This window comes from Chiloscyllium plagiosum, chromosome 12, assembly GCF_004010195.1.
Source record: "Chiloscyllium plagiosum isolate BGI_BamShark_2017 chromosome 12, ASM401019v2, whole genome shotgun sequence".
NCBI lineage: Eukaryota > Metazoa > Chordata > Chondrichthyes > Orectolobiformes > Hemiscylliidae > Chiloscyllium > Chiloscyllium plagiosum.
In genome coordinates, this window is record NC_057721.1 from 52,533,044 (window position 1) to 52,548,958 (window position 15,915).

General features: G+C 41.9%; 1 protein-coding gene and 1 non-coding gene across 2 annotated transcripts in view; one reads left to right on the plus strand and one right to left on the minus strand.

Moving 5' to 3' along the window:
• Window positions 1–10,555: 10,555 nt before the first annotated feature.
• Window positions 10,556–10,627, minus strand: trnae-uuc. Its single transcript has one exon. It is a non-coding gene; the product is annotated as a tRNA-Glu (tRNA).
• Window positions 10,628–14,566: 3,939 nt separating this feature from the next.
• Window positions 14,567–15,915, plus strand: part of cblb (Cbl proto-oncogene B, E3 ubiquitin protein ligase) — a 214,138-nt gene continuing 212,789 nt past the window's right edge. The window contains exon 1 of the mRNA XM_043701076.1: window positions 14,567–14,710. The gene's annotated coding sequence lies outside the window, so the exon portion shown is untranslated. The remainder of the gene's footprint in view (window positions 14,711–15,915) is intronic.

Below are 15,915 nucleotides of genomic sequence, written 5' to 3' on the forward strand. Positions count from 1 at the left end.
TGACTTTGCAGCAGTAATAACAGCATTCACTGTCGATTATCTTCTTGAACTGACAGCAACTTCTGGAGTCTTTTTAAATTTTTTCACTTGATGGCTGACACTACTTATTTGTTATCCATTTCTAATTACTGCTGCAAGGGTGATAATGAGCTGCCTACTTACTGGGCCAGGCTGTCCTAGAGGGGGCCATAAGTCAGGTAGGGGTGGTCTGGGAAGCCATAAAGTGATCACCATCATCCCAGGGCGGTAATGGGATGGGGTGTCCTAGAGGTGGCCAGAAAGTGTGTCAGGGCGGACAGAGCTGCCCTTGAGAGGCCGGAAGGTGGGAGGATGTGTCATTTGCTGGTTTACCAGGGGTGTCTGTGTGATATGCACTGTTTTATTGTTCAGTTGATTGGACTGTTTTATATGTATTTGTGTCTTCTGTTTCCTCTTTGGTAAGTTATGGTGGTATTTGGGGTTCATCCACATTTCCTTGTGAATTGGTTGCATGGTAGGGATTAGGGTTGGCCTTGCTGCCCCTTTCTCCTGTAAATTGCTGTTTATTGTAAACTGCTGCTTATGGTTCACTGTCTTTGTATTTCGTACCGTTTGATAAAATAAAAAAAAGAGCTGCCTACTTAAAATTCTGCAGACACCGTGGAGCAGGTATGCCCACAATGCTATTGAAGTTCTAAATATTGGAACCAGTGACTTTGCAGGATTATCAATAAAGTTCCAGATCAAAATATTGGATGGCTTAAATGAGATGGTGTTCTAATTCGTCTGTTCCCCTTATCCCACTAGTGGTCATGGGTTTTAAAGTACAGTGGAAGAGGCTTACTGAGTTTCTGCAGTGCATCCCGTGGACGATACATATTGTTGCTACTGTGTACCAGTGATGGATCTCAGAATGTTTAAGGTGCACCATGTTATATTAGATAGTATCAAGTTTCGAGAGCACCGTTAGAGCTATACTTATCCAGGCTAGTGGAGAATATTCCATCACATTCCTGACTTGTGCCTTCTATATCATGGACAGGCTTTGGGGAGTCAGGAGATGAGTCACTCATCACACAATTCCCAACCTGCTGTTGTAACCACAATAGTTATATGGCTGGTCCAGTTCAGTTTCTGGTCAATGATAACCTAAAGAATGTTGACAGTTATGAATTCTATGATAATTATGCCATTGAATGTCAGGGGGAGATGATTAGATTCTCTTCTGTTGCAGATGGTAATTGCTTGATACGTATGTGGCAAAAATGTTTCTTGCAATTTTTCATCATTGGTTTCATTAATTTAAAAAAAGTTTGAAATATTATTTTGTTAAATGGTATGCATACCAAGTACATAATTAGTACTGAAAAATAGGTCTGGTTGTGAAAAATTACTGTCACATTTGTGGCATATAAAATTTACCCAATAATGACAAAATGTTCCACATATTTTTAAAATAATATATTGAAAAAGGAGCATTATGATAATAGTTCAACTTCCACCTAAGACACATTGATTAATTTTTATTTTGTCCTCTGTGAAATGATATTAAAAGGAATGGATAGTCAGCTTTTTTTTTTAATTTTCTGGTTTGTGGTCTGAAAATACTTCCATGTAAATGACCCTCTAACCTACTTGGTGATCTTCCTGTCTCTCACATACGGGAATTCCCATTTGCTTGATTCCAGGCTCAATCGGATGTCAGGAAAAGGGAAAATCCATGTCACAGCGATTGTCTTCAAGATCAATGGTATGCACCATCGCTTCATTATTGATGACAAAATCTTGGGCCAACATTGTCAGAAAATTGTGAATTGTATCTCTGCACAGGCACAAGTTTGGAAATTATCTTCAATGATCTGAATCTGTGATATCCAAGCCAATATTTTCTGGATGAGTCAGCTGTTATTCTAGTACAACTTGACAAATTTCTGACATTTGATCACTGTAGCAAAAAAAAGTCTCAAAGGCTGTGTGGCCTCCCTGTTGCCCAGGTTCAGAACATTTATTTTGGGCTGGAGGACGGGCTGAATCTTGTTGTTATGATCTACATGGGTACCAACAACATAGTTAGGACTTTGAAAGTGGTACAGCTGATGAATTACAAGCAACTCAAGGCAAAATTAAAAATCAGAACCATAAGGAAATAGTCTCCATAATTACTAGTTGTGCCACATGCAAAGTGGGTCAATAAGATTAAATCAGAGAGGTAAATGTTCAAGGAATAATGTGGGAGCAATGGTTCCAACTCATAGGGCACTGGCACCAGTACTATGAGAAAAGAATGCTATTCTGAAACAAAAAACAGAAATTGCTGGGAAAACTCAGCAAATCTGGCAGCATCTTTGGAAAGAAAGCAGAGTTAATGTTTCGAGACCAGTGACCATTCTTCAGAACTACAGAAAGGTATTCTCTTGGACAGGCTTCATTTGAACCAAGCCAAGACCAATGTTCGGATGGTGGAGCAGACCTGAGAGGCTAAATGATCTAATTTCATTCCTATTTCTTATGTTGTTATTTCATATCATTAGGGAAGGCAACAGCTAGATCCGGGGACTCAGATAATGTTCTGGGGACTCAGGTTCGAATCCCACCATGGCAGATGGTAGAACTTGAACTCAAATTAAACAAAATCTGAAATTAAGAATCTAACAATGACTATGAAATCATTGTTAATTGTTGGGAAAAACCCATCTGGTTCATCATGTAGAGATGAAGTCCTGCCTTCACATTGAGAATAACCTCCTTGTGTTGTGAGGCAGTATCACCGTGCTAAATGGGACAGACTTCACACAGATCTAGCAACACAAGACTAGGCATCCATGAGGCACTTTGGGCCATCAACAGCAGCAGAATTGTACTCCAGCACAATCTGTAACCTCATGGCCCAGCATATCCCCCACTCAACCATTACTGTTAAGCCAGGGGATCAACCCTGGTTCAATGGAAAGTGCAGGAGGTCATGCCAGGAGCAGCACCAGGCATACCTGAAGATGAGGTGTCAGCCTGGTGAAGCCATCAAACAAGACTACTTACATTTCAAACAGCATAAGCAGAAAGTGATAGACAGAGCTAAGCAAGCCCACAACCAATGGATCAGAACTAAGCTCTGCAGTCCTGCCAAATCCAGATGTGAAAGGTAGTGGACGATTAAACAACTCATTGGAAGAGGATGTTTCACAAATTTCCCCATCCCCAATGATGGAACAGCCCAGAACATCAGTGTAGCTTTCACAGCAGCCAGAAGTGCTGAGTATAATCCATCTCAGCCTCTTCCAGTGGTCCCCAGCATTGCAGACACCAATCTTCAGCCAGTTTGATTCACTCCACATGATATCAAGAAATGGCTGGAGGCTCCGGATACTGCAAAGTTGTGGGCAATAGTACTGACATCATTCTGGCAACAGTACTGAAGATGTGTGCTCCCGAACTTGCTGCTCCCCTAGCCAAGCTATTCCAGCACAGTTAAAACACTGGCACCGACCCAACAAAGTGGAAAATTGCTCAATTATGTCCTGTACAAAAAAACGATGACAAATCCAACCCAGGTAATTAGCGCCCCATCTGTCTACTCTCAATCATCAGTAAATTAATGGAAGGTGACATCAACAGTGCTATCAAGCAGCACCTGCTCAGCAATAACCTGCTCAGCAATAACCTGCTCAGCGATAACCTGTTCAATGAAGCCCAGTTTGGATTCTGCCAGGGCCATTCAGCCCCTGACCTCATTACAGCCTTGGTTCAAACATGGATAAAAGAGCTGAATTCCAGAGGTGAAGTGAGAGTGACAGCCCTTGACGTCAAGGCTGCATTCAAACAAGTGTAGTATTAAGGAGTCCTTGCAAAACTGGAATCAATGAATATCAGGGGAAACTCTCTGGTGCTTGGATTTATACCTGACATGCAGGAAGATTCTTGGAGGTCAGTCATCTCAGCTCCAGGACACCTCTGCAGGAGTTCCTCACAGTAGTGTCCTCTGCCCAACCATCCTCAGCTGCTTCAACAATGACCTCGCCTCCATCATGAGGTCAGAAGTGGGGATGTTTGCCAATGATTGTATAATGTTCAGCACCATTCGTGACTCTTCAGACACTGAAGGAGTCCATGTTCAAATGCAGCAAGATCTGGACAATATCCAGACTTAGTCTACAAGTGGCAAGTAACATTTATGTCACACTAATGCCAGGCTATGACCATCATCAATAAGAGACAATCTAACCACTGGCCTTTGACATTCAATGGTGTTACTGTCACTAAATCTCCCACTATCAACATCCTGGAAGTTATCATTGATTAGAAACTCAACTGGACTAACTACATAAACACAGTGGCTATAAGAGTGGTCAGAGGTTTGGACTACTGCAGTGAGTAACTCATCTCCTGATTCCCAAAAGCCAGTCATCATTTCCAAGGCACAAATCAGGAGTGTGATGGAATACTCCCCACCTGTATGGATGAGTGTAGCCCCAACAACACTCAAGAAGTTTGATACCATCTTGGATAAAGCAGCCCATTTGATTGGCATTGCATCCCCAAGCATTACTTCCTCCGCCACTGATGCTCAGTAGCAGCAGAGTGTGCTAGCTTTAAGATCCACTGCAGAAATTCACCAAAGACCCTCAGATAGCACCTTCCACGACCACTTCCATCCAGAAGAACAAGGGCAGCAGATATATGGGAACACCACCACGTTTAAGCTTCCCGCCAAGCCACTCACCAGAATGGAAATATCTCACCATTCCTTCACTGTCACTGAGTCAAAATCCTGGAATTTCCCCTCCCTAATGACATTGCGGGTCAACTAACAGCAGGTAGACTGCAGCGGTTTAAGGAGGCAGGTCATCACCACCTTCTCAATGGCAACAAGGGATGTGCAATAACTACTGAACAGCCAGTGACACCCATATTCCACAGAAAGAATAAATTAACAAAAGTCTTCATTGAAGTAGCCATTGTTTAGATAGGAGTTGATAGGTAACTGCAACATGATGAGAGGATGTCCCACTCAGCCCCAGTATTTTCATTCCCAACAAGGCCACCTGAATTGTGATCAGGAGAAAAACATCTGGCTGTTGTTTCTTTTTCCTACTACAGGACATTGGGATAAATTGTATGCTCTAATCTCTAACCCAGCTCAATTCAGTTGTCTTTCAGGTGATCAACAGTCTTATCTGGAATTTCCTGGTTTAATGGCTCTGTACCATGGCAGACTGGTATTTTAAAATACATTTAGGGGACATGGGCTTGGTATTTATTGCCCATGAGGAGGCTGCCTTGTTCAACCACTATATAGATTTTGCGTAGGAGCCCCCAACATCATTAGATTAGATAACTTACAGTGTGGAAACAGGCCCTTCGGCTCAACAAGTCCACACCAACTCTCTGAACAGCAACCCACCCAGACCCATTCCCCTACATTTACCCCTTCACCTAACGCTACAGGCAATTTAGCATGGCCAATTCACCTAACCTGTACATCTTTGGACTGTGGGAGGAAACCGGAGCATCCGGAGGAAACCCACTCAGACACAGGAAGAACGTGCAAACTCCACATAGACAGTTGCCTGAGACAGGAATTGAACCCAGGTCTCTGACGCTATGAGGCAGCAGTGCTAACCACTGTGCCACCGTGCCACCCAGGGAAGGAGTTCCAGGTTTGTGACCCAGTGGCAGGGAATGAGCAGCAATATGTTTCCAAATCAGGATGGTGAGTGATTTTGAAGGGTATCTGATGGTGTTCCAATGTACCTACTGCCCTTGTCCTTAGTGATGGTAGTGGTCCTGAGTTAGGAAGATACTATTAAGGAGCTTTGAACTTACCCATTGAACCAATAGACAAGTTCAAAAATACCCCTTTCACAATGCCCTCCAATGCTCAGTAATGCTTTGTTGAATAGAAGGAAATATGTATTGTGTAGGAAAATAATCAATGACAGCATTTAGCATGGGTGGAGAACTGTAAGTAAGTCACTAAAGTTGAAGTCAGCAGGCGTGGCGATTAATTTCTTCTTTTTTCCCATGGATGACCCATTTCCTAAAACCTTAAATGGGATGAGAATTGAAAATGACTACTCACTGCAGTACAGTAAGTCACATGGAAATCAGATTCCTCTTGTAGAGGCTCCAGCAATCCCTGCTTCGATGACGTCAGTCATTCAGAATTTCCTGATCCAATAAAAGCACAGGAAAACCCACTCATTCACAAAAAAAACAGATGCTGGAAATTGGATAGAGATTGCAAAAACAGCTTAGGTATTTTCTACTGGCAGAACCTGGATTGTAAAACATTATAGAGCCAAGGGAGCTGAGGGGAATTCTATGAGTTTCTGTTTGAACTATGTGGTCTTTATGTTACATTTTAAAATCTTATGTACAAACCATCTGTTCTCTTGCTTATCATACCTTACATTAGGTTGATTTACAGAATTGACTATTGTGCTGCCCTTGGTAGTTCAGTAAAATTTATTTTCAGCAGCAAACTCTAACTAATGCCAAGTCCTGGAAGAAGTTAATTTTTAAATTGTGTGCACTACAAACTACAGTGAACAGCAGCCAATGAGGTTATACGATATCATTGTTTGATCTATGATTATTTTCTAATCATTATCCCATTCTAGCCTCAAGCCACTGACTCATGATGCGGTAGTTCCTTGGGTAGCAGGCCCACTGAGTCAGCAGGCTATTTAATCATGGGAAGCATCACATTTTATATCGATCCTGGCTTCATCCCAGTGCCCACACATGGACATTTTCTGGAAAAAAATATATTGTGCAGTAATTGGGAGTAGTAACTGTGAATAATTTTTCTCCTATATTTGCCACTGACACTGAAGCAGATCCAGTGACCCCGTCTTCATTCTGGTTGGTGGTGACTACTGCAATTCCATCAAAAAATCAAAAGCATCAACTGCTGTGTTTTGTTGGACGAGGAACATGCTGTGAAGGGCAAATACAGGAGTCGATAGCAACTTGTCAGATTTTGCTCAAGATATTGGGTTGGATTTTATGATGTCCTTTTGAGTATGCTTTTGGTGGAGGCACCAAGTATAAGGCAGGTCCATTGTCCCCATAATATGATAGATGGGTGGGTACCATAACCAGTAGCTCACCATCATTCTTTGAACTGATAATTGAGCTTTTTACCAAGCCAGTTGACCAGGACATTATGATACTCAGGACATAATATAGTCACTGCGGGCAGGAGAGTGGGAGGGAGCAGTCCTTTATTGATGATAAGTTGCAAATTGGAAAGGAAGGGTATGACACATCATTAGGTGCTGCCCTCTCTGTATCCAGGCAATTCCCTTTCCATCTCCAACTTCATGATGTTAACCTGGCCTCCAAAACCACTACCCTCAACCGCTCATCCCAATCCTACTGTGCTCAATCCCCGCACATCCTAAAAGCCTGGAGTGTGATAGAATACTCCCCACCTGCATGGATGAGTGAAGCTCCAACAATATAGAAGTTTGACACCACCCAGGACAAAGCAGCACTCTTGATTGGTGCTACATCTACAAGCATCCACTCCCTCCACCACCAATGCTCAGTAACAGCAGTGTGTACCATCAACAAGGTGCACTGCAGAAATTCACCAAGGATCCTCAGACAGCATCTTCCAAACCCACTTCCATCAAGAAGGACAAGGGCAGCAGCTATAAGGGAACACCAGCACCTTCAAGTTCCCATCTAAACCATTCACTGTCCTGACTTGGAAATAAATCACCATTCCTTCACTGTCACTGGATCAAAATCCTGGAATCCCATCCCTGATAGCATTGTGGGTGGACTGCAGCAGTTCAAGAAGGCAAATCACCACCATCTCCTCAAGGGTGCCAAGGGACAGGCAATAATTGCTGGCCAGCCAGTGACACCCACATCCCACTAAAATGAAAAAAAACTCTCTGGAATCCATCAAAGATCAGTGCCTGCATACTGACAGCTCTCAACAGGCAGAGCTCTAGCGCTAATGTGACTGCTGCAGAACAGGACTTCCTCCTGTTGAGGGCTAGCAGTCCCACTTTTAGCCTTTTTAGTGGAGGGTCCATCTCATCATAAGATCCACTCACAGAGTACATGTGAACAAGTGGAGGCCACTCTGCCCGTTAAGCCATTTCTACCATTCAATAAGATCATTGGTGGTCTGATTTTCACCTCAATTCTATATTCTTGTATATCCCCAATAATCTTTCATCCCCTTAGTAATCAAGAACCTACATATATCTGCCTTAAAAATGTTTAAAGATTCAACATTCATTGCTTTTTGTGCAAAGGAATTCCAAATCTTCCACAACACAATCTTCACAACAAGAGGGAATTTGTCAGGTTATCTTGATCTGGAATACTGGTAGGGTACTGAAAATATGTTATATACTGAGTTAAGCAATTCCATAACTAACTATGAGATCTAAACTCTGGATTCTGAGATTAGATTAGATTCCCTACAGTGTAGAAACAAGCCCTTCGGCCCAACAAATCCACACTGACCCTCTAAAGAGTAACCCACCCCCATCTGACTAATGCAGCTAACAACGATGGACAATTTAGCATGGCCAGTTCACCTGACCTGCAGATCTTCCTGCCATTTAAATTGTATTAGAGACAAAAAAACCCTGAAGATTCTGGAATCCAAGGTAGACAAGCAGGAGGCTGGAAGAACACAGCAAGCAAGGCAGTGGGTTACACCCAAAATGTTGACTTCTCCACCTCCTGATGCTATCTGGCTTGCTGTGTTCTTCCAGCCTTCTGCTTGTCTAGTTTGAATTCTGAATGGTAGTTGGTTTGTTTAGTCATTTTGCGGGATGTGGGCATTGTTGGATGGCCAGCATTTATTGGCCCTCCCTCGGTGCTGCCGTCTTGAACTGCTGCAGTTCACCTGCTGTTAGTTGACCCACAATGCCATTAGGGAGGAAATTCCTGGGTTTTGACCCAACGACAATGAAAGAATAGTGATATATTTCCAAGTCAGTGCAATGAGTGGTTTGGAGGGAACCTGAAGGATATATCTTACCATATATCTGCTGTCCTTCACATTTGAAGTAGAAGTTGTCATGGGTTTGGAAGGTGCTAACTAAAAATCTTGGGTAAATTTCTGCAATGTGTCTTGTAGATACTACACACTGCTGCTACTGAACATTGGTGGCGGAGGGAGTGGATGTTTCTGGATGTAATGTCAATCAAATGGGTTGCTTTATCTTGCATGGTGTGGAGCTTCTTGAATAATATTGGAACTGCATCCATCCAGTCACATGGCGAGTATTCCATCACACTCCTGGCTTGTGCCTTTTGTTACGACACAGTGGTGAACCCTTTCGTTAATTAAACCAAACCCCCAGAAAAGCTCACTTCACCTCATAATCTGTTAAAATATGAGCGACAGAGAACTCCCAAATTCCACTATTTAAAGAAAATAATATCAAATTATTCTTTGACTTGAAAAGTGAACATTAAGCAACAACTATTCACATCTCTAACCCCCCTTTCTCTTAACTGATTATTACCTGCCTCCAACTCTATAACAATATGCTTTTCCAGTATGGCATTTATTAAAATTACATCAACTTAATTTCAAAAACACACAGCAGCTGTCATCTTCGAGCTTTCTTCTTCTGGCTGTAGATCTCCCTGGGTTGTCTTCTTCCTTTTTACTGCAAATATGTTTCATATGAAAAGGTACCTTTGATAGAGAGTGTGTCCTAATTTTTTGGATCTGTGTTGATGGCAGTTGCCCTGTCTCCAATTTTCAAAATACTTGCCTTTTCATATCCTCAACATTGGATCATCTCATTGGTTCGATGTTGGCAAAACAATAAATTCAAAATCAATTGGGTTTTAGTATCCTGGGGCATTATTTCAAACCTGTTGGTTAAATTTGAATTGTTGTCAAAACAGCAACTAACTCAGGTATCCATTTTACAGCTAAATGTTACATATTTTCAATTCTCCAGTACACTCTGAGACTGCCATCCAGTCATATCACGGGTGCTTCTAAGCTTTCAGTGCACAATAGCATTCACTCTATCTTAAAGGTATAGTACATGCCTTCAACCATGACATTTGTAAATAATAGGTAGGTTTTGGGGAGTCAGGAGGTGAGTTACTCGTTATGGTACTTCTTGCCTTTGACCTGCACTTGTAGCCACTATGATTATGCAGCGAGTCCAGTTGAGTTTCTGATCAATTGTGACCCCAGGATGTTGAAAGTGGGGGGTTTAGTGATTGTAACACCGTTAAATATCATGGGGCAGTTTTAAAAAAATTAGATTACTTACAGTGTGGAAACAGGCCCTTCGGCCCAACAAGTCCACACCGACCCGCAACCCACCCAGACCCATTCCCCTACATTTACCCCTGCACCTAACACTACGGGCAATTTAGCGTGGCCAATTCACCTGACCTGCACATTTTTTTTGGACTGTGGGAGGAAACCGGAGCACCCGGAGGAAACCCACGCAGACACAGGGAGAACGTGCAAACTCCACACAGTCAGTCGCCCGAGGCAGGAATTGAACCCGGGTCTCTGGCGCTGTGAGGCAGCAGTGCTAACCACTGTGCCACTGTGCCGCCCACAAAACGTTTCCCTGACCGGGAATCGAACCCGGGCCATGGCGGTGAAAGCGCCGAATCCTAACCACTAGACCACCAGGGTCTTTTTTACTAATGATGGTCATAGGCTAGCATTTGTCTGATACAAATATTGGATAATTAAATAACTCACAGAAGAAAAGGTTTCATGAATATTCCATCCTCAATGTTAGGGAAGCCAATCAGATGAGTACAAAAGACAAAGCTGAAGGGTTTGCAACCAGCTTCAGCTAGAAGTACCAAGTGAATGATACATCCTGACTTCTTTCTGAGGTCCCTTGCATTATAAATGTCAGTCTTCAGCCAATTCAGTTCATTCCAACACAATATTAAGAAACAGCTAAAGGCACTGGAAACAGAATAAGCAGCATAAGAGGTATAGTTAGTAAGTTTGCAGATAACATAAAATTGGAGGTGTTTTGGACAGTGAAGAAGGTTACCTCAGATTACAACAGGATCTTGATCAGATGGGCCAATGGCCTGGGAAGTGCAGATGGAGTTAATTAGATAAATAAGAAGTGCTGCATTTTGGGAAAGCAAATCTGAGCAGGACTTATACAATTAAAGGAAAGGGACCTTGGCATACAGGTTCATAGCTCCTTGCAAGTAAAGTCGCAGGTAGATAGGATGGTGAAGAAGGCGTTTGGTATGCTTTCCTTTATTGGTCAGAGTATTGAGTACAGGAGTTGGGAGGACATATTGTGGCTGTACAGAACATTGGTTAGGCCATTTTTGGAATATTGCATGCAATTCTGGTCTCCTTCCCATCAGAAGAATGTTGTGAAACTTGAAAGGGTCCAGAAAAGATTTACAAGGATGTTCCCAGGGTTGGAAGATTTGAGCTATAGGGAAAGTTTGAATAGGCTGGGGCTGATTTCCCTGGAGCATTGGAGGCTGAGGGGTGATGTTAGAGGCTTGTAAGATAATGAGGGGCATGGATAGGATAAATAGACAAAATCTTTTCCCTGGGTGAGGGATTCCAAAACTAGAGGGCATAGGTTTAGGGTGAGAAGGGAAAGATATAAAAGAGACCTAAGGGGCAACGTTTTCACGCAGTGGGTGAGACGTGTATGGAATGAGCTGCCAGAGGAAGTGGTGGAGGCTGGTACAATTGCAACATTTAAAAGGCATCTGGATGGGTATATGAACATGAAGGGTTTGGAGGGAAATGGGCCGGGTGCTGGCAGGTGGGACTAGATTGGATTGGGATATCTAGTCAGCATGGACGAGTTGGACCAAAGGGTCTGTTTCCGTGCTGGGCATCTCTATGACTTATGACCTCATTTCAGCTGTGGTGCCAAAGCTTGCAGCACTCCTTTGTACAACTACTGGCACCTACTCAACAAAAGCATTCATTTCTCACAATGGAATAACACCCATACCATGTCCAAAGATGTGCAGGTCACGTGAATTGGTCACACTAAATTGCCAAGTCAGGGGTAAATATAGAGTAGGGGAATGGGTCCGGGTGCGTCACTCTTGAGAAGGTCAGTTGGACTTGTTGGGCCGAAGGGCCTGTTTCCATACTGTGGGGAATCTAATCTAATCTAATGTCCATAAAGATCAGGATAATTGTACTCCAGCCAATTACAGACCTGTCAGCCTAATTGTGATATTTTGAAAAAAGTTCAGATTACAGAAGAGGAAGAGCTAGATATCTTATAAAACATAAAGGTGGACCTGATCAAGTGTATCACAGTCCTTTGTGGGAAGTTGGGAAAGGAATTGTGGGGCCCCTAGCTGAAATATTTATATAATTAATAACCATGAATGAGGTTGTGCCTTTATTTAAGATAAATTGTAAGGAGAAGCCTGGGAACTATAGACCTGTGAGCCTGACTTCGGTGGTGGGTATATTGTTGGAGATGATTCTAAAAGATAGGACTTATATGTGAGTGGAGAGGTAAGCATTGATTAGAGATAGTCAGCATGGTTTTGTGCAAAAGAAACCCTGTCTCACAAACTTGATCGAATCTTTTGAGGAAGTAGTCAAAAAGTTTGATGAGGGCAGAGCGGTATATGTTGTTGATATGGATTTTCGTAAAGATTTTGACAAAGTTCTGAATGTTAGACTAACTGGTAAAATTAGATCACAGGGAGTTCAGGGTGAGCTTGCCAATTAGATACAGAATTGGCTTGGTCATAGGAGACAGCGGGTGATGGTGGAGGAATATTTTTTGGACTCGAAGGCTGTGACCAACAGTGTTCCCTAGGGATTGGTACTGGATCCACTTTTATTTGTTATTTATATAAATGATTAGGATGAGAATATAGGAGGTATGGTTAGTAAGTTTGTGGATGACACTAAAGTTGTTGGTGCAGTGGACAATGAAGAAGGTTATCTAAGATATAAAAAGATCTTGGGTCAATGGGCTGAGGAGTAGAAGATAAATGCGAGGTGTTGCATTTTGGTAAAACAGGGAAGAGCAGGACTTAGACAATTAACGGTGGTGCCCTGGGTTGTTTTGGAAAACAGAGATCTAGATGTTCAGGTACATAATTCTTTGAAATTTGCATTACAGGCAGACAGGATGGCTAAGAAAACCTTTAGTATGCTTGCCTTCATTGCTCAGACCTTTGAGCAAAGGAGTTGGGATGTCATTTTGAGGTTGTACAGGACATTGGTGAGGCCTCTTCTAGAGTACTGTGTGCAATTTGGGTTGCCCTACTATATAAAGGATTCAGAAAAGAGGGTTCCGTGAAGATTTACCATGATGTTGCCAGGACTGGAAGGTTATAAAAATAGGCTGGTTAGGCTAGGAGTTTTTTCAGTGGAGTGTTGGAAATTGAGGAGTTACCTTATAGAGGTTTATACAATCATGAGAGGCTTAGATAAGGTGAATAGCAAGAATCTTTTCCCTAAGTTGGGGAGTTCAAAACTAGAGGACATATTTTTAAGGTGAGAGAAGAAACTTTTGGAAAGGATATATGGGCAACGTTTTTTACAGAGAGTAATTTGTATGTGGAATGAACTGCCAGAGGAAGTGATGGATGCCAGGTACAGTTACAATATTTAAAAGATATTTGCATAAGTACATAATTAGGAAAGGTTTGGAGGGATATGGGCCAAAAGCAGGCAAGTGGGACTAGTTTAGTTTGGGAACATGGTCGGCGTGGACTATTTGGCCCAAAGGGTATGTTTCCGTGTTGTGTGACTCTATGCAGTACAATGACTCTATGCTGTTAAGCAGCACGTTTTTCACTAACCAGTTCACTGATATTTTTTGAGTTCTGCCAGGAGCACTTGGTTCCAGACGTCATTACAGCCTTTGTGAAAACATAGACAAAGCCATGTTTCAAAGGTGAGGAGAGAGTGACTGCTTGAGACATCAGTGCTGCATTTGACCAAATATGAGATCAAGGAGCCCTAGCAAAAATCAAGTCAACAGGAATAGGATAACTCTCCACTGGCTAGTCGTACCTAGCACAAAGAAAGATGATTCTGGTTGTTGGAGGCATTCTCTCACCTTAAATCCGAATACATCGTTGCAGATTTTCTTACAGTACTATCATAGACTTAATTTTTTTACCATTCGCAGCAATCCACCTCGGGCATTTTTGACATTTTTACTGAACCAAAGAGTATTAGTTTTATGACTACAGTGTATCAATCTTGTGAAAAGATTTGCGACTAACTTTTTAAAACTAAACTTTAGGCTTTCAGCGATTGGCTGTCCTTCCAAGCTTCTCTGTTATCCTCTTCCTGCTGTTTTCATCTTTGTGGACTACAGGATCTTCCAGGTACACAGATATCTTGATTGCTAACTAAACTCTGATTGCTCTTTAGTGAATGGAGTGTGGAATGGTTCCTGCCATGTTTTCCTTTTTGCCCAAAAGTGGAATGCTTAGCTTCTGTAACCACTTAATCTAATTGCCCAATTGAGACTTGGCAAAACACCTACTGCAAACAGACAAGTTCAAATGTCACTCCAGATTGGGATTCAAACTCATGACCATCTGGTTTGAGAGCCTATAGCTGTAGCTGACAAACAGCTTCTAAAATACTGATTTGCAATTTGCACACACCATTGAATTTCTTAGCGAGTTGTTCATATGGTGCTAACTTGTGGCAGCTGTTTCACCACCTCTCAAAGTCAAATTTGCTGGTTATGTAAATGCTTTTATAGGCTCGGGATCACTTCATTAGGTAAGAGGATAATTTATACGAGTAGAATATTTTGTTCTTCATATTAATGTGCCAGCAAATATTTCTATTGTGGGCCTGTGTGATTCTGCCATCATACCTATATTAGTGTTTGCTTTAGCTGAGGTTGATATTAATGTATTGCCAATCTAACATGTGAGGATAGGATTCTTGATATTATGGGGTGTCACAGTGCAGCCTGTCCTTTTTTAGAGTTACCATGTGTTGAGAATTACTAGGAACAATGTTGATATGAGTTTAATTCTCAAATTGTTCAGAGTCTACATCCCTGGACAAAGGCACCACATTGCCTAAAACTAGGCTCAATTCCTAATCTATGATGGTATTGATTAAAGATGTTAAATAGCTAATGGTTCCATTGAAATAAGTGAGACAATGTCAGTTCGGGTTGCACATTAAGAGAGTACCAACTCAAACTCAGTTATGATCTCTGTCCAGGCGGAATGACAAATTGATGCTCACTCTCTAGCTTCATGTGCATAAGATGTTTTTTCTGGATAAGTTACTACTAGATATGTACAGAATCATTCCCCTGCATCAGTCATAAAAGAAGGGGGACTATCTGGGGGAGAAGTACTGCAACTTCGGTTTCAATTTTTGATGTGGTCCTTAAGGTATTTTCCCAGATGGCCATTGCTAGTACCTTGTGGTATTGCCAACTCCACCAGTATGTGTGCTGGGGTAGAGATTATTTGAAGTAATTCACTGCAACCAAACCACCTTTGTATTTGTTTTTTCTGGTGATTTGCAGTAGAGGATACATGATGCTGCAGAGTATCTAAAGAAGAGACACTGCTCTTAGAAGACAAAAAGATTTATTACATGCACGTAATAAGTACAACTACATTTGTTCGGGTATAATTATTAGAATCTTAGTAACCTGGTGTAGATACATCTGCTCCCTGAAAAAGCTATAATAGAACTCCTTGTCACCATACACAGACTATGTGTGACCATGATTGGTTCGGACTATCCTATGTAATGTGATCATTAACCCTTTAGAACCATTACCTTATGGAACAGTCCTGCTGTCCAAAATTCATTTCATGGTAGTACAGAACTTAAACACTGATTAAAGGGTACAAGAAGTCAAAGTTTTTCATCTTTTTCATAGAAAAGAGATCATGGAAACAGCCAGTCTCTGCTACTTTCCGATGACAACACTTTGACTAATCAGAATTGGCCGG